Here is an 18,965-nt window from a genome sequence, read left to right on the forward strand (position 1 = left end):
GGAAATACATCTCCATTCCTTCATTTTCACTGAGTCAAAATTCTGGAGCTCCCTTTCTAACAGCACTGTGTGTGTAAACACACTGTATGGACAATAGTGGTTCAAGAATGCGGCTCAGCACCACCTTCTCAAGGGCATTTAGCAATGGGCAATAAATGCCAGCCTAGACAGCAAAGCCCACCTCCTGTGAAAGAATACATTTTTAAAAATTGTTTTGTTTTGATTTGATTTATTATTGTACACAGTGAATTAGTACGCAGTGTATTAGGGTGTAGTGAAAAGTATTGTTTCTTGAAATTGTTCTGAAGTGCATCAAGACATTTTGTGGTCATGAAAAGCACCGTAAAGATCCTTCTTTCGGTGAAGGAGCAATCTCTCTCTCAGCCATTGCTTTTTAAACCTGAATTCTCTTTATATTTCACCCCAAAGTGCAACTGCCAATTCCGAAATATGAGTTTTCGGTTCAGTCAAACCGCTCAACAAATCCCTCTGTTATAGAACGGAGCAAAGGGGATTCTAGATTCAAGATAAAGATGGCTAATGCTTTGGCTTAATACAGTTAGACCCAGATTCCTTGTCATTGCAAACATCCTTCACATTTCATGGATTAAATGTTTTAATTTGTATTTTAACCCACTAGGACAGTGACAAACAAAAACTGCCAGTCTGTGTGAAACAGTGTTGTGTTTTCAACCAAACCTGTGATGGCTTATATACTTCCATTGCCTCAAGCTACAGCTCAATGTTGTGTTCTTATTATACTCATTAGTAACACAATGGCTCCCCACTGACTTATTAGAATAGTTTGTGTAACGTTGTTGTTCGTATGAACGTTATCGTCCAATCTCCACACACACACTTCCCTTGCCCCCCTCCCCATACCCCCTCCACTACCACCAGCCTGTGGATCACTTATGATCTATTTGAATGGTGGAAAATGCCTGAGGGACTGAATGACCTACTCCTGTTCTTAATGTCACTATCAGTGCCGTGTGGTCTGCACGAGCATATGCTACCACTGCAGCAAGTTCTGAAAACAGCCCAAAGGAAAAGAATCCCTCTGAGTTGCTGCGCTGATCGCATTCCCATCCAGGCCCTATTCCTGCAACCTCACATATTTATCCTGCTAATCCCTCTGACACGAGGGCGAATTGCACATGGCCAAACAACCCAACATATAACCACTGTGCCACCATGATATGAAACCTTCAAGTCCTGAGTGGTCTGATGAACAGGAGGAATTGCATAGAATTTAGAATACAATTATTGCAATTTGATGTTCCAACACAAGGTTTGTTAGAATTTTTAAAATATCCTTGACTTCAACAGAAAATCAAACATTAAGACAGGGAGAATTGACGTAGCAAATTGTGGTGTCACCCTGGACTAGAATTGTATTGTTCTGCGGAGGTGGTTTTAGAGGTGGGGTGAGAGTAAATTTGGCAAGATGAATATCAGTTCAGCTCCCCAATGTGTTCCCCTCTGTGTGTTTTGGGTTGAGCTGAAAGTGGTAGCAGTTGCCTGCCTGGCAGAGGGCAGACAATGAGGGCATGTTAGAATCATAGAAACCCAGAAAGAGGCCATTTGGCCCATCAAGTCTCCACCAACCACAATCCCACCCAGGCCATACCCCCATAGCTCTACACATTTACTCGCTAATCCCTCTAATCTACACATCTCAGGACACTAAGGGGCAATTTTAACATGGCCTTTTAGTTAGAAAGGTTAAATGGTGAACTGACTTCCTGTTGTGTTGGCATCTTGGCAGATGAAAGGAAGTGGCATCTCATTTAAAGCTCGGAGTCTTGTAATGTTACAGACTGTCGAGGAGCTTCAGAGCAGAAAATGGCAAAACTGCTGTCTGCTCATTTTGAACTCTGCCATTGTGTTCTGAAATAACAGAGACAGACATCTCTGATGGCCAAACATATTAAACCTTTCAGACATTCCATAAGCAGTAGCGGTGACTACAGTGACTCCCTTGTCACTCCTTCAACCTGGCTTCCTGGTCTCACAGTGGGGGGGTGGACAGTGGGATGGGGGAGGGGGTGGTGCCTGCCTCCATCGGAGCAACTCCGTGATATACTGTGGTTCCGCCTCAGAAGCCCGCCTGTCACTGTTACTTGGACAGTGAATATGGAGGCAACCTCTTAAGTCCCTCGGCTTCTGGTGTGGTTGTGTCGGCATCACAGGCTAACATCCGTACTCTGCCCACACTTATATGAACTAGTCCAGACACGACTTGCTGATATGGCAGCCTGGATAATCAAAACTTTTAAATAGGAATAATCTAGAGATGGGACTTGAAGATTTCACAGCACAGTGGTTTGCACTGCTGCCTCACAGTGCCAAGGACCTGGGTTCAATTCCGGCCTCAGGTCTGTGTGGAGTTTACACATTCCCCCTGTGTCTGCGTGGGTTTCCTCCAGGTGCTCTGGTTTCCTCCCACAGCCCAAAGATGTGCAGGTTAGGTTCATTGGCCATGTTAAATTGGCCCTAGCGTCAGGGGGATTAGCAGTGTAAATATGTGATGTCGCAGGAATAAGGCCTGAATGGGATTGTGGTCAGCGCAGACTTAATGAGTTGAATGGCCTCCTTCTGTACTGGAGGGATCCCATCATTTTATGAAATGATGGGGCTGTGACTTTTCCAATTTGGGAATATCCTTAGAAAGAAAAATTATTGATACACTGTCTTAGAAGCAAACCTTCATGGTTTGTAAGGATGGCTACCTCATCTTTTGGCTTTACCAGAGAGCACTAAGGACTGGTTTCAGTCAGTTTCCACTTGTCCATTCCATATTTTATAGAACATGGTTAGTCTACTTTTCTCTCCCTGTTGTAATGAATCTAATTCCAAATATTTGATCATAGTTGTGACACTCATGCGTTTCATAGATACTGATTCATGCAAAACAGTGTAGAATATCTTCCGATGCTTCAACTTATTTATATTTCTTGACATATAAGGATGGCCCACACACAGTTTTCACCCTCCAGGATTGGACAACCAAATGTTTGTTAAACTATAATACTGATTTTTTTGCAATACTGCTACCCATAATTTTCACCCTTCTGATCTGTGTGGGGAAGGATCCAGAAATGATTCAGACCCCTTCAGATTTTCAGTGCTGTTAAAATTCCACCATGCCTGATTGAGGCATCAATATGTTTACTGTGAGGAATTACCTGGAATAACAAGGAAATTGTTGTAATGTGCCTCTTGCGGATATCAGCATGACAGCACTAGAAGGGAAATGTGTCATAGGAACAAAAAATATCGGAAGAAGAGTAGGACATTTAGCCCATCGAACCTGCTCCACCATTCAATACAATATGGCTGACCATCTACCAATGCCTCTTTCCCCACATTGTCCCCATATCCTTTTATGTCCTCCATCAATCTCTGATTTAAACATACACAATGACTGAGCTTCCACAGCCCTCTGGGTAGAAAATTCCAAAGATTCACAACTTTCTGAGTAAAAAATCTTTTTCCTCATCTCGGCCCTAAGTGGCTTCCCCCTTATTTTGAAATTGTGTCCCCTGGTCCTAGACTCCCAACCTGCCTTATCTAGTCTAGCCCTTTAAGTATTCTGCAGATTTCAATGAGATTCTTCAAAACTCTTTGGAAGAGAGGCCCAATCTCTCCAACCTGTCTTCATATAACAGCCCTGGGACAAATCTGGTGAAACTTGGCTATGCTCTCTTCATGGTAATAATATCTTCCTAAGATTAAGGGGACCAAGACTGCACACAGATGCAATATCCACAGGCATGGAAGGCTATGGTGAAATCTAATTCTGTGAAACTCTCAGCATAAATGATTCACTAATCCCATGTGCATGATTCATAGTCTTGGTCTGTAAGTACAATCAATTGTCCTTGGTGTCACAGATGTTCTACATCATGGCAAATAAAGGTGGAGCAATTGCAGTTCTACAGGGATGTCATAACCTCCAGTAATAATCCTTGGAATCACTCAGACATCACAAGTTAGATCAACTTCAGCAGCTACTTCTATTACCTCAGTTCAAGGCCTCACATTGAAATATTCAGAATTTTTCTAACAAAATTAGCAGAGAGTTGCATCATTAAACTTGTAGGGAATGCAAGTCCATTAACTGATCTACCATCTCAGTGCAGCATTCACATCCGAGGCAAATTTACAGTCACACTGACAAAAGGGAGAAAGATACCACCATTTGAAAAGTAAAAGAATACAGATTGTTGCAGCTTAGTCATTAGTGTCTTGAAGAAGGGCAGATCACTGAGACCACAGCCGGAATTTTCCAATGTACTGCTGCCAATAAGAATGGAGAATTTGATTCATAGCCAAATCTCTATTCGCAGTAGCAGAATAAGAGATTCCCAACTGAGGACTAGTTGGAGAATCCCTGCCTATGCCTTGATCCACAACATTCAAACACAGCTTTGAAATGTTGCCCTCACAAAATACCAACATTTGAAGTGTTAAATCCGGCATTTGCAGGCATCAAATTCTTCTTCAAATTTGATGCCAAGCATGGCAACTGGATTGTACATCTCATGGAGAAATCCTAAGATCTTGTGACATTCCATACTTCATTTAGATATACTGTTTTCAACAACTCCCTTTCCGGCTCTCTGTTAGCCAAAGTCTCTTTCAAGATCAACTGGATAACATTAGATTCACTATACCAGAATTCATCTATGTCTTAAATGAAATAGATGTTGTGAGAAGAACAGAGCAAGAACGTAGCCACAAACTGCATACTTTGATGCAGGCATCACGTTATGAAGTTAAGGATGATCTTCAAAGATATCTAAGTTTCTTTAATTTCTTATTTGCATACATTCTAAATTTAATTCAAAAATCATCATTGTTGAATGAACTGCTGAGAAAGGATGTGCTTTCCTGTTGCACAGTGACGACTATTACTCATTCAGAGCATTGAAACAATAATTTACAGAAGCATTGACTGATAAATTTATGATCTTAGCAAGTCACAAAGATGTCTCACAGGAAGAGCATTTACGTTGCAAAAAGCAAGCCAGTTGCATTTACTTCAAAATCTCTGTCTGAGCACAGTCCAACGTCTCCCAACACCAAATGGGGACATTACCCTTAGTTTAAGTTTACTTATTATTGTCACAAGTAGTCTTACATTAACACTGCAATGAAGTTATTGTGAAAATCCCCTAGTCACCATACTCCGGCGCCTGTTCAGGTACACCTGAGGGAGAATTTAGCTTGGCCAATGCATCTAACCAGCATGTCTTTCAGACTGTGGGAGAAAGCCCATACAGACACAGGGAGAACATGCAGATTCCACTCAGACAGTGGCCTGAGCTGGGAACCAAACCCAGGTCCCTGGCACTGTGAGGCAGCAGTGCTAACCACTATGTCACCATGCCGCATATATAGGATTCGATTTTACAACCACATTGCACCCGTTTTTGGACTTGAAAACTTGGCAAAATTGGGCGTGAGGTGCGCAGCATGGTTCGCGCCCACCTCCGCTCTGGTTCCCCCTTTATCAAGGCTCGTAAATGGCTGCAATCAGGACCATGCCCAAAATGGGCATGAAGACCATCTAAATGCAATTGCATGCCTTTAAATTGACTTAATGGGCTGCATGCCCAACTTCACCTGCACTTTCTCCTTTACCATGCGATCGCTCACCTAGAACTGGAGCAAAACAGACATGTTCCATCGAAGTCCGATTTGGGCGCTCCAGTTAGTGAGGAGGTAGGTGCCTGTCATCTGATGGCTCTCTGTTTGAGATCAGGGTGATGGAGGGGGAGGAGGTGTGGGTGGGTGGGAAGGTGGGTCCACTGCCACTCTGTCTGAGATCAGTGGAGGGGAAGAAGGAATCCGCTGCCACTCTGCCTGTGATCAGTGGGGTGGGAGGGGGTTCCTCTGCACTCCTTCTGAGATCATTGGGGGGGATAAGGGGAAGGGGCCTGCGATCTGTCTGGATGGTGGTGGGGGGCGGGGTATGGTTGGGAGATAAGGAGTCGGTAATGTTGTGGGGAGTGGGACAATGTCTGTGGGGGCCAGGGGGAGGCATTATCCAGCCCAGGAGGGATCTGGCAGGGGAGCAGCATTCTATCTTTTTTTTCTGTGCATGTGCAGTTGGAGGTGCCGACCAAGGTGCAGGGTATTGGGTGCGTTAAGCCTTGCCCAAGTCTTGCGCAGTGGGATTCAGAATCACTGATACTTTTGCAGGCAGACTGTGTATGGGAGCCCCTGAGAATGGATCTAAAACTTGGATCTAAAACTTGCATCTGAAACAGCCCCAGTTTCAAGTCCATCCAGCACTTAGAATCAAAATGATAAAGTAGGGCCCATAAAGCATTTTCACATCTATCCATTTAGCAAAATATTTGTGATTGAGACCCATCATAAGCCATTGGATACAATTTGGTGAAAACCATTGACCAGTGCACCACCATGATTTCAATACCACTTGATAAATATTCAAGTTTACGATGATGAGATTTGGTACAAGCCAGGTAAATTAATAACCCCATTGGATGCAGATTCCCAAACCAGCGAAAGCAGAAGGTATATCCTCAGCTTTATAAGTTGACTTCTTTGATATCAAACTTGATGTTCTCCAAATTGATCTGGTACATTTTATTCACACAATGTAAATGTCAACAGCTGCAAGAAGAAGTGGCAAACATTTCTACAGTACAGAATTCATTGAAAATCATCATCGAAGGTTGGCCTGATTCAATGCAGCAGGTCCATGAATATGTTGAGACCGTTTTGGCCTTACCGGGATAAGCTGGGCATCCCCCGGGCATTCTTATTTAAAAGCAGGAAGGTCATCACACTGGAATTTGTGCAACCTAATAATCTTCAATAACTTCAGCAAAATAAAATTTGTAATTAAGAATCTACTGGTGACCACAAAACCATTGTCAATTGTTGGAAAAATGCATTGGTTCACTCATGTCCTTTAAGGAAGGAAATCTGAAGTCCTTATCTGGTCTGGCCTACACGTCACATCAATGTGGTTGACTCTTAACTGCCCTCGAACAACTAGAGATGGGCAATAAATGCTGGTCTGCCACGCTCCATAAATGAATTTTAAAAAAACTCACCCGGGGGCATATATCAGATGAGAAGACTTACAAGTCTATTGGCCGAGAATGAACAATGAAATTGAAGTCACCATCAAGAAGTGGAACATTTCAAGAGCATATGCAAAGTCAATGCAAAGAACCACTGATTCTAATATAAGATCCAACCCATCCCTGATTCAAAATCACATCTGATCCCCTTCATGTCCACGACAATGACTTCATCATTATCATCTAGTACTTTATCAAATACCCCATTATTCGACAGTTGCATAATATGTCAAGCACAACTGCCATGCACACTCTAAGTACTATTTTCATTTTATATTCTGCGCTTAGAAAGATTATAGACAATGGTCCACAATTTATTGGTAAGCTATTTCAAGATATGTGTGCGAAATGGAGTATTGCTCACACTATTTCTTCTCCTCACTACCCTAGATCGATTTGTCTAGCTGAATGAATGATTTGCATAGTGAAATCCCAAATTCTCAAATGTAGACAAAACAAGCAAGATCTACACATTACACTGTTATACTTCAGAGCAACACCTTTAAAAGCAACACTATCATCATTGGAAGCGCTCATTTTTGGCAGATCTGTGCATATAAATTTGCCTACTCTTACACATCCTACTTTCTCAGAAATTAGACAGCAACTGTTAAAAATACAAAGAAGTTGATCAACATGCAAAATAAAACATGCAGGTTCAGAATTGCCAAGTTTACAGTTTGGGACAACAAATTACTTCCAGGAATCCACAGAGGATGGCTCACTGACATGAAAAAGATTGTTCAGAATCAAAGCCCTGTGAATTTATTGGACACAAAGGCATTAAGATGTGGAATAACTGAGAAGAAGATTCCAAATGTAACTTGGAACACCATCCAAAAATTACAATCCCATATATCACTGCAAGCAATCAAAGAAACCAGAGACAAGGTTACCATCACAAGCACAATAAAAACAGGAAATGCTGGAATATCTCAGCAGGTCTGACAGTACCTGTGGAGAGAGAATGGAGCCAAAGTTGCAAGTCAGGAAGACCCAGGCTCGAAACGTTGGCTTTATTCTCTCTCTCTACAGATGTTGTCAGACCCGCTGATATTTTCTGCTTTTGTTTCAGATTCCTGCATCCACAGTATTTTGCTTTTATCTTTCAAAACTACTGTCATGTTCTTAGCTTTTTGGATGAGGCCTATGTCCTGGGCTCCCAGTATCAGTATCCATCAGTCCCAGATCAGGGTTAGCATAGCCAACTGGAGAGCAAGGCTGTTTGCCCTCTGCTGCAATAATGTATCCTGACTGCCATTTAAGAAGAGGCCTTGTTGTCTATTCTATCTCCCATGTCTGAAATGATCAATTTAATGCTAGTTTGTGCTGCATCGTGCAAATGTTTTCTATCGTGAACCTAAATACACTAGGAACTAGGAATTTTATAAATAAGAGGGAGATCATCAACACATTAGTCTTGACTGTGTCAATCCCTGGCTCCAGCACTGAAAGACCACTATTCTACCACTGATATTTGTTAATAAATCACTAACAATTACTGACATGGAGAGACATATAAAAAGACGCACTGACTAGATTTTATCGGAATGTTTTTGTCTTCCAAGGTTGCGCTAGAGGATTGACTTTTTTTTTGTTGAAGACAGTAGTTTTGGCTTAGCTGTAATACAAATGATAACACACAGTGAAACCCATTTATTTCCAATTTATATAATCTAGGGACTGCTAAACATTCCAAGTATTCTTACTAGCTTGTTGTCAATATTCAGACGTTCACATCAGTTTCATTCATGAACCAAATCCAATGATAACTAATTAGATTCAAATCATTGGGCACATCAGTAAGACTGTTGATCCAAGTTGGACACAATGAGAAAACATTATATAAGTGGGAGTTAATTTCAAAACACTATGATATTTACTCAATAACAAATTTATGCGGAATGTTAAAAAGGCATAGTGAGCTGGCTGTTACAGCTTTTTTTCATGTTGTATTATAATGTATTTTCAGTCTGTGTCACGATATTGTTGCAACGGCAAAAAACCAACCCAGGCTCTATCCTTACAAACACACACATTCACCCTGCTGATCCCCCTCACACTAAGCCTGATAGGGGCAATTCAGCATGGCCAATGTGAGAGAAAACCAGAGCACTCTGAGGGAACGCACGCAGGCACAGGGAGAATGTGCAAACTCCAAACAGACACTGCTGCAGTCCTTCACTCCATTTCGTATCCCATCTATGCACGCCAGTAAGACTGACTCCATAATACCACAAGAACTTACAAAACAGTGATTTTTCCTTGGTGGTTTAAGTGCACTAAAGGGTCACAGATAGGTTGTTCTACATCTGTGAGCTAATGTATATTCGACAGAAATCTTCTGTAAGCTGAAAAATGTGCACCTGATCTTTGAACCTTCAGTTCTCCGGAGTGCTGCACCTGTCAAGCCAGATAGCAATTCACAACTCAAATCAGCAATGTCTAATCCTGCTAAGGCTGCAGACTTTATTCTGTGTCTTCACTGAATAGGTGTCCTGTCATTTTTGAAATATACGGGGGAATAAAATAATGGGTCGGTCCATTACCCCTTTTGTTAACCATGTCAATGAGCTGTTCATGATTAGAGTATCCATACTAATCATTTTAGATGTAAAATAATACAATCGTGTTCAAATTCTTAACTGGAGTTGTTGAGACAAACATATTGGATTTTTTTTTTACACTTCAAGTGTCAGATGGTGGCACTGTGAAATAAAATCAGGTTAGAATTCAACATGCAGCACACCCAGGTGAGGTGTATTACAGTTAGCTGCAATACTGTGCTCTACGCATTAATCTCACCAGCACACGCTCCATTGCACCAGTGTGACGTCTCACCTATGTTTCAGTCAGCGAAAATACCTACCAATAATTGGTCTCACGACTCGAAGCAAATTGAGTTGCTATGAATCAATTAAGACTCTGATGGCATTTTAGAATCATAGAATCACAACAGTGCAGAAGAGGGCCATTTGGCCCATCAAGCCTGCACCAGCCCAGCGTTTATCCCTGCAACCGCACGCATTCACTCTGCTGATTCCCCCTGGCACTAAGGGACAATTTAGCACGGCCAACCAAACTAACCCGTACATCTTCGGACTGTGGGAGGAAACCAGAACACCCAGAGGAAACTCACGCAGACATGAAGAGAATGTGCAAACTCCATACAGATGGTCACCCATGGTCAGAATTGAACCTGGGTCCCTGACACTGTGAGGCAGCAATACTAACCACTGTGCTGCCCTCTTCAGCGCAACAACGTAGCAGCCCCGCTCCATACAATCTCCCAAGTGGGATTGGTTTCTTGGAGACACTGAAGGAGTATTTAAAAAGCGCACTCACCTTCAGGCAACTGGATTTGAGAAATGTTATAGCATAATGCTGTTGCCAACAGAGTGCCCAGGTTCCAGATTATTTCATTCTGTTGTATTGTGCCTCACTTTCCTTCAGAAAACTCTGTTAGTTTGCACTGGGTGCATTCGGATGATGGGACTTGTAGTTGCATTCGGATGATGGAACAGTTAAAAGAACTGGAACCGAGGCAGCTTCTGCCTTAGCAACCAGCATGAGGAGCATGTGGGGCTATTAGAAGAATATCAGTGAGGGAGGCTGCTTGTGTGAGGCCGTACAAAGCATTTATTAAGGATTTATATAGGCTTACCATCACGTCGCAGTGTTTATATTCTACAGGAGGGAAATTTACTGAACCCCTGAATGAGCGTGGAGATTGTGGTGTGTAATTAAACATTGCACATTAATTGTATTCCAGGCAGAATTTAAACACATGCTGCCTGCTCTTCTAAATGATTTCCGATTGCAGTCATCCCTCCCTTTATTGGCTGAATGAATCGGCAGGGAGCTGTTGTTGCTGGAGTCTAACAGTATTTAAAGGTGGCCTGCACTCTTTAAAGCACTGTAGCTTTTTTTTTCAACCGTCAGGCTGTGTTTTGATATTTTGAATGCCTGAAGTTTGTCCAAGGTTTTCAGACACGTAAGTGAAGCCTCGCCAGGATGGGTGGATAGAAAGAGTGATGACTTGCGTCCCTAGAGAGGGACGGTCACCCAGACATATGCCCGGGAGGCAGCAGGAACCACCTGTAGAGTCAGTCACAAGAACATAGATATGGGAGGGGGATCGGGGGGTTGGGCAATCTTAGCATCACGCCCAACTGGCTGATAGACGGGGCAAGCTGGTAAGATTGCGTGAGAGCCGAGACCAGGTTCGCACCCGATTTCTCACCTCTTGCAATCTTACTGGCACCAGGCATTCTGCGAGATTAGCTTCACACCATTTCTGGTGCAAGTTTTTTTTTAAATTTATTAAATATGAATTTCAATCTTAGAATTATAGAACCCTACAGTGCAGAAAGAGGCCCTTTGGCCCATCGAGTCTGCACCGAACACTATCCCACCCAGGCCCTACCCCCATATCCCTACATATTATACCCACTAATTCCTCTAACCTACGCATCCCTGGACACTAAGGGGCAATTTCTTAGCATGGCCAATCAACCTAACCCGCACATCTTTGGACTTTTATTAATAAATTATTTAAATCAAATTTAAATATAATTTAAATCAGATGAGCGAGCCCTGAACTCAGTCGCCTGGCCTCTGTGGCCTCATCAGAAGTTGTTCTCTCCGATGTGGAAAGCAGCTGGTCTCCGTGAACCATGGGTCAGTCATGATGGTTTCACTGGTAGAACCAGAGGTCATTGAGGCCCCCCCCGGTAGTCGGGAACCAAGGGGGGGTGCGCATTGGGCAGTGCAGCCTGGGCCTACTGGGGGGCCAATTGCTGGAGGGGGGGCTGCTCGCTGACACTTGGCAAGTGATCATTGGGGAGGGGGAGGGCCCCACTGCCATCTGCAGGTGATTGGTGGGAGGGGAGGTGGCCTCACTGCCAATTGTTGGGGAGGGAGGGATTGATCGATCTGGTCAGCAGGTTGGTTGCGGGGGCAAAATTTCTGGATGGTGTGGGGCTCACGATTGGCCACTGGCCCTCATGATAGCTGGGGGTGGGGGGTCACTAGGTCAAGGCTGGCTGCAGCAGCGTAGGTCTGACAGGTCTCTCACTGTCAGACATATCAGGTCTCTGCTCGTTGCCATTGCACATGTGTAGCCACAGGAGTCAACTTACCACAGGCTACAGCATGCTTTCTGATGATTTAAGCCCCACATGCTTCCCCTACAGGCAAAGAATGGTTTAGCCCATTTTTCCTGCATTGAGTGCATAAAATACTGAATTTGAATTTGAATTTGCCCAAAAAATGGGTGAGAAACTCTCCTGTCTTCTCACCTCTCCTGGAATTAGAATCTTTTCCCCCATAATGTCATACAGTCACAGAGGTTTACAGCATGGAAACAGGCCCTTTGGCCCAACCTGTCCATGCCGCCGTTTTTTTTTAAACCCCTAAATTAATCCCATTTGACTCACATCTCTCTATACTTATCTTACCCATGTAACTATCTAAATGCTTTTAAAAGACAAAATTGTACCCACCTCTACTACTACCTCTGGCAGCTTGTTCCAGACACTCACCACCCCCTGTGTGAAAAAATTGCCCCTATGGACACTTTTGTATTCTCCGCTCTCACCTTAAACCTTTGCCCTGTAGTTTTAGACTCCCCTACTTTTGGGAAAAAATATTGACTATCGAGCTGATCTGTGTTCATCATTATTTTACAGACCTCTACAAGATCACCGCTTAGCCTCCTACATTCCAGACAAAAAAGTCCCAGTCTATCCAGCCTCTCCTTATAACTCAAACCATCAAGTCCTGGTGGCATCCTAGTAATTTTTTTCTGTACTCTTTCTAGTTTAATAATATCCTTCCTATAATAGGGTGAACAGAACTGCACACAATATCTCAAATGTGGCCTTACTAATGTCTTGTACAACTTCAACAAGACGTCCCAATTCCTGTATTCAATGTTCTGACTGATGAAACTAAGCATGCCGAATGCCTTCTTCACCACTCTATCCACCTGTGACTCCACTTTTAAGGAGCTATGAACATGTCCCATAGATCTCTTTGTTCTGTAACTCTCCCCAATGCCTACATCAAATTTACAGTGCAGAAGGAAGCCATTTGGCCCATTGAGCCTGCACTGACAACAATCCCACCCAGTCCCTATCCCCGTAACCCCATATACTTATCGTCCTAATCCCCCTGACACTAAGGGGCAATTTACTATCTTGCACATCAATCAACCTATCTTGCACATTTTTGGACTGTGGGAAGAAACCGCAGCACCCAGAGGAAACCCATGCACCCAGGACTGATTAAGTCCCGCCCTGGTTCAACCTACCAAAATGCATCACCTTGCAATTATCTAAATTAAACTCCATCTGATATTCGTCAGTCCACTAGCCCAATTGATCAAAATCCCTTTGCAATCCAAGATAACTTTCTTCAATGCCCACTATGCCATCAATCTTGGTGTTACTTGCAAACTTACTAATCATGCCTCCTATATTCTCATCCAAATCATTAATATAAATGATACTGATCCCTGAGGCACACCGCTGGTCACAGGCCTCCAGTTTGAAAAACAACCCTCTACAATCACCCTCTGGCTTCTATCAAGGAGCCAATTTTGTATCCATTTAGCTACCTCACCCTGGATCCCGTGAGATTTAACCTTATGCAACAACCTGCCATGCAGTACCTTGTCAAAGGTCTTGCTAAAGTCCATCAGCTACAATGCCCTCATCTACCTTCTTGGTTACCCCTTCAAAAAACTCAATCAAACTTGTGAGACATGATTTTCCACTCACAAAGTCATGTTGACTGTCCCTCATCAGTCCTTGAATCTCTAAATGCCTATAGATCCTATCTCTCAAAATATCTTCCAATAACTTACCCACCACAGATGTGAGGCTCACTGGCCTATAATTCCCAGGCTTTTCCCTGCAACCCTTTTTAAACAAAGGCACAACATGAAGAAGTGTGAAGAAGTTTAACAATCAGAAGTTGGCAAGGTGAGTGAGGTCATGTTCAAATCTCATTATCCTACCAACTGCAAATCTAGCCTCAGTTCATTATATTACCATCACCCAACTATCAACAGTATCTAGCAAGATATTCATAGGCTTTAGTTACTTCACCCTCATAGCACTGTAGCAAACCACACACCTTTAGCTCACATCTGATCCACACTATTCACCCACTGTCACCACATCACCAAACATATGGCAGGACATTATGAGAAGGGGTTTTTGTTATGCTTCCTCTGGAGAAATGGTGAGGCAAAATAATCAGGTTTACCAAATGACACCCAAAAACAAAACCAACAAGATTCTACTCTTTGTAGCTTTAACTTCAACAGAATCAGACCAACACAAATTATACACAGATTAACAGTCAAATTATACTGCAGGTGAAAAGGTAAATTTTTCTTTAGGTGATTAAAAATATATCTGTTACCCAATCACAAGCACCCACATCGCCACCCACACAAAGGTGGTGCAATGTAGCTACAAAGTTACACAATATGATGTTCTTTATTCACACAGGATAGGTCAACAGTCTGATCCAACAATGGGTTTTATGGGTGTGATTATCATCAGCAAGGCACATTTTTACAAACCTTCTCTTTCACAACAATCTTGATGGTGTAGTTTTCCAGAGTTCCTCTGCAACCGACAAACTAATAACGATGTTCAAGGTTTGGCCATAGCTTTCCAGGTTTTAGACCATTTTAGCCAGGTCACATAGTGCTGCCAAAAGCTTATGTCTCCTTTTCTGCCAAAACTGATCCCTTGCTGAGAGTGATTTTCTTCTTCACCTCACAAGAATAATCTGTGTTCCTCTTTCTGTCTCTGTCTGCTATCTCTTTGTGACTGCATCCTTCCAGTTCCTTTGCTTCTAGCTCTCTGTGTCTGTGAGCCACATGCCTCTGGTCTTAACTTCCATCCCATTGGTACTGCTTCCAGGTCAAGTGTTGCCAGGGCACATGGACAAATCTTCCTTATTATTCAATAAAATAACATTGATCCTTTTCACGATAGATGCTAACTCTTAAAAGTCCTTTCCATAGATTCCGATAACCAACTACAGAATGCATGGACATCAACAACTAGATGCACTGTGTCAATAATTCTCCAAAAGTAGTCTTGCAATTTTTATTCCTGACTTCAGTACACAGACCTCCTAGTAATAAAATATAAGTTGTAAATCATTAGGATAGATTGTCCAAGTTTCCCTTTGGGACTTGGGCAGCCCAGGAATTACAAACTGCCATATCATAATAAAATGGCACTTAGAAAGTAGTTCAGAGACTACTGGGCCAATTTTAATTCTGTTTTCCAATAGTAAGTTTGTTTGGGAGGAGGGATATGAGCAGATAAAAAAGTAGCAACATATCTCCTCTGACATCACTCCCTTCATATGCTTTGTAATTGTAACCTGGTCCTTTAAGAAGGTGAGGGAGACAGCAGCCTGAAAGCTTAGAGGGCTGTTTAAATATGCATTCTGACTGCAATTTTAACTCAACATCTGCAGTTGGAATCTGTTAGGCTTCATCACCAAGATAACTTGGAGTTAACAGGAGGTGCAGAAGCGGTCCAGAAATATAGGTTAATTTTACTTTTTGTGGATTTCCCTGTGAGCCAGCAAGATCGCATCTTTGGAAATCCATCCTCCTTCCGTTGCTCATGATGTTCGTTGGAACCTCCACTTAACCACATACTTGACTGCTGGGGCGGGGAGGCACTGCTTTGGATTCCTAAAGATGGTCTACTGCTACCTAAAATCCGATTTCCAGGCATTGTCCAAACGATCACTTCTCCTTGGGTTTGAGATGGGAGACAATGGGCTCTATGAAGACAGTGGTCCAGGAGTTAAAATCTCCTGACTCTCATGGTTTGGAAGGCTGAATAATCAGCTGTCTTCTCCCACGGGCTCCTGTTTGGAGTTAAAATTGAGGTTTGGAAAACCTAACCAGTAGTGGTCCTGGACAAACACTTGGCTGACAATTTTGCTCAACGTTTGGGGTTTAATGAGAGAGACTGTTTTTTGCCCAGTGTTATGTACCCATAGCTGTGATATTCTGCACAGTATTTTGTTCTCTCAGTTTAAGTTCCAGCACACATCATTCACAGGAGTTAAAATGGGATTAATGGTCAGCCAGTGTTAGTGATGAAACATGTTAAATCCAGTTCCTGAGCTCCTCAAATGTCTTTGTCGCTGTGGATTGTTTGGTAAAATCCAAACAGCATCATTAGTGCTCACACAGGCATGTACATTAGAGAAGAGGTTTTATATTGCTGTGTTATATTAATGGTATTTCATCTAACCTTTTAGCCTGTTGAAACTTCTGTCTATCTTGCCACTACTAGTTTAACATTTGAGTCACGTATCTGTCTCACAAGAGCAATGTCCACTAAAAACTGTGTTTTACAATTACAAAAATCTATTATTTCAAGGTGTTTAAGTAACAGAAACTCACCCAGAGAATGTGTGAGTTCCATTGAGTCTTACATTGTGAGTGTATTTCCTTTTCTTGTGAGCTTGTCAAAATAAACATCCCGTGTATTGTGAGATTTAAGTTAAATCGGGGAAAAAAACATGTAGGTCTTAAATGTGAAGAGTTCCTGTGGAAATTAAAGGTGAGGCAGGTGGCTCTGGAGCTATTCTTTGCTATCCACCTAACCTCACCAATGCTGCAATGAAGCAAGGTCAATTTGTAATTGGAACAAGGTACAAACTGTGGAAATGTACAATGCCCCAGCGCTGGAGAGAAGCTCTGTCTAGCCCAATAATTGAAGGCTGTTTCGACTGAGCATGAATGATAAGGATATAATGAAATAGCTCTACAGTCTCACGTAGCTCTGGTTGATCTTGGCTGGTGGGTTTGCTCAAACTGAACAAAACTGAACTTCGTCCCAGAGTTCAAGTGATCATCTTTTATATTTTTTTCTGCTAAGATTCAAGCTAAGCTCACTGTTGGATTCTGCGGGCCCTTGGCAAATCTGGCATCTGGTAAAACAATACAAGAGATGAGAAATATCTTTGCATGCTGGTTCTGCCCTCTTCAATAAGTTCATGGTCAAGAGATTGTGTTTAATTGTATTAAAATAGCACCCACGGGGTGGCGGGGAGGTTGTTAGGAAGTTGAAATGAAAGGAAAAGTTAAAAAATTGGATAGAAAAAGAAACTGATAGGCATTTTGCTGCACTGAGGACGAGTGAGATGCAGATTAGCCGAGTAGCAGGGGAAAACAAATACTTTGTTAAGCAATGTGGAGACTGGCAGCCTAGGAACCTAGAGTATGGTCACAGCCAGTTGCAAAGTAGAGCTCTCAGAATATCGAAGTTGTGGTGACGAGAAAAAGTCTGTCTGTGTTAGACCACGTAAGTTCTACTCTAAATCAGAAGAAAGGACCACAAAAGTAAAAACAGGTCATGTGTTGTAATAATTTGTTGGCTTTGGCTCGTAATACAAAAACCTATGGGATGTTCTTTTAAGGAAGGTGTTTTCTTGGACTTCTGATGGGGCAGGGTAATTTAAGTATACTGTCTGGGTAAACATTATTGTAGTTAATTGTAAATGTTATTATTTGCTGTAGACTTTCTTGGTGTGTGTTTTAAAGTTTAATAAACATTCTGTCAGTTGAATAACTTATAACAAAACTAACATTTTTTTGTAACCTGGTGTATCTTATATCTCTGTTTTCTTTCCAAAATCACAAAAATAAATAGGAACTGGTATTCCAAGTTTCTCTTCTGTGGATGCTTATGCCTTGAACATCAGTGGGGTCCTTAAGAAGGCGATTTTTCTCTTTAAGTATTAAAGCGCCTACAAGGTGACCAAGATGGGGTCTTAAGCTGCAATTCCGGTTCGGTCCGCAGATAGTATAAGATGCAATTTTGTTGAAGAAATTGAAACTTGCACTGTGTATGGCTGCCAGAGACCCATGAAGGAGTTAAAGTCAATCAGCCAGCAATTTAGGGATATCCCGGACCCTTTGAATTGGTGACAATTCAAAGGGTCTCATCCAGATCAAAAACTTCTGGGGAACCTCACGGAGCTGGTTATAACATGAGTGAAATCAAATATTGATCAAAACTGGTGATGAAAATGGTTCAAAGAGGTTTAACTTTACCAGCTGCAGTGGTATTTCTTTCCTCATTGGGAGATCGTTGTTTATGTGGTGTCTGTCTCTTTAAGACAAGCCAGCATAAATGGCTCACTGACTTGGGGGACCAATGGGAACCAGAAATGACACCAGAGAGAGGGAGTTTTCTCTCAGGCAGTTTTGCTTCTGGAAATATGTTGTAAGCATGTCAGAACTGGGGTGTTGTCCCAGGGCAGCCTCATGCTGCAAAACATTCCTGCACCTAAGTTTCTATTACCAATAAATAACTTTTCTTTCTTTTGTTTTATTCATTTGTGGGACATGAGCTTCACTGGCTGGCCTGCATTTATTGCCCATCCCTAGTTGCCCTTGGAGGGCAGTTGAGAGTCAACCACATTGCTGTGGCTCTGGAGTCACATGTAGGCCAGACCAGGTAAGGATAGCAGATTTCCTTCCTTAAAGGACATTAGTGAACCGGATGAGTTTTTCCAATAATCGACAATGGTTTCACTGTCATCAGTAGATTTTTAATTCTAGATTTTTTTATTGAATTCAAATTCCACCATATGCCTTGGAGGGATTTGAACCCAGATCCCCAGAGCATTAGCTGAGTTTATGGATTAATAGTCGAGCGACAATAGCACTAGGCAGTCACCTCCATGAACAAAGTCTGAAATCTATTGATGACGCCATAACAGCCACAACATCACAGAGATTTACCCACTCTGTGGGATCGATGAGTTTTGAGGTTCAAGACA

The sequence above is a fragment of the Carcharhinus amblyrhynchos genome, chromosome 8 (assembly GCF_965287045.1).
Source record: "Carcharhinus amblyrhynchos chromosome 8, sCarAmb.v2.hapA, whole genome shotgun sequence".
NCBI lineage: Eukaryota > Metazoa > Chordata > Chondrichthyes > Carcharhiniformes > Carcharhinidae > Carcharhinus > Carcharhinus amblyrhynchos.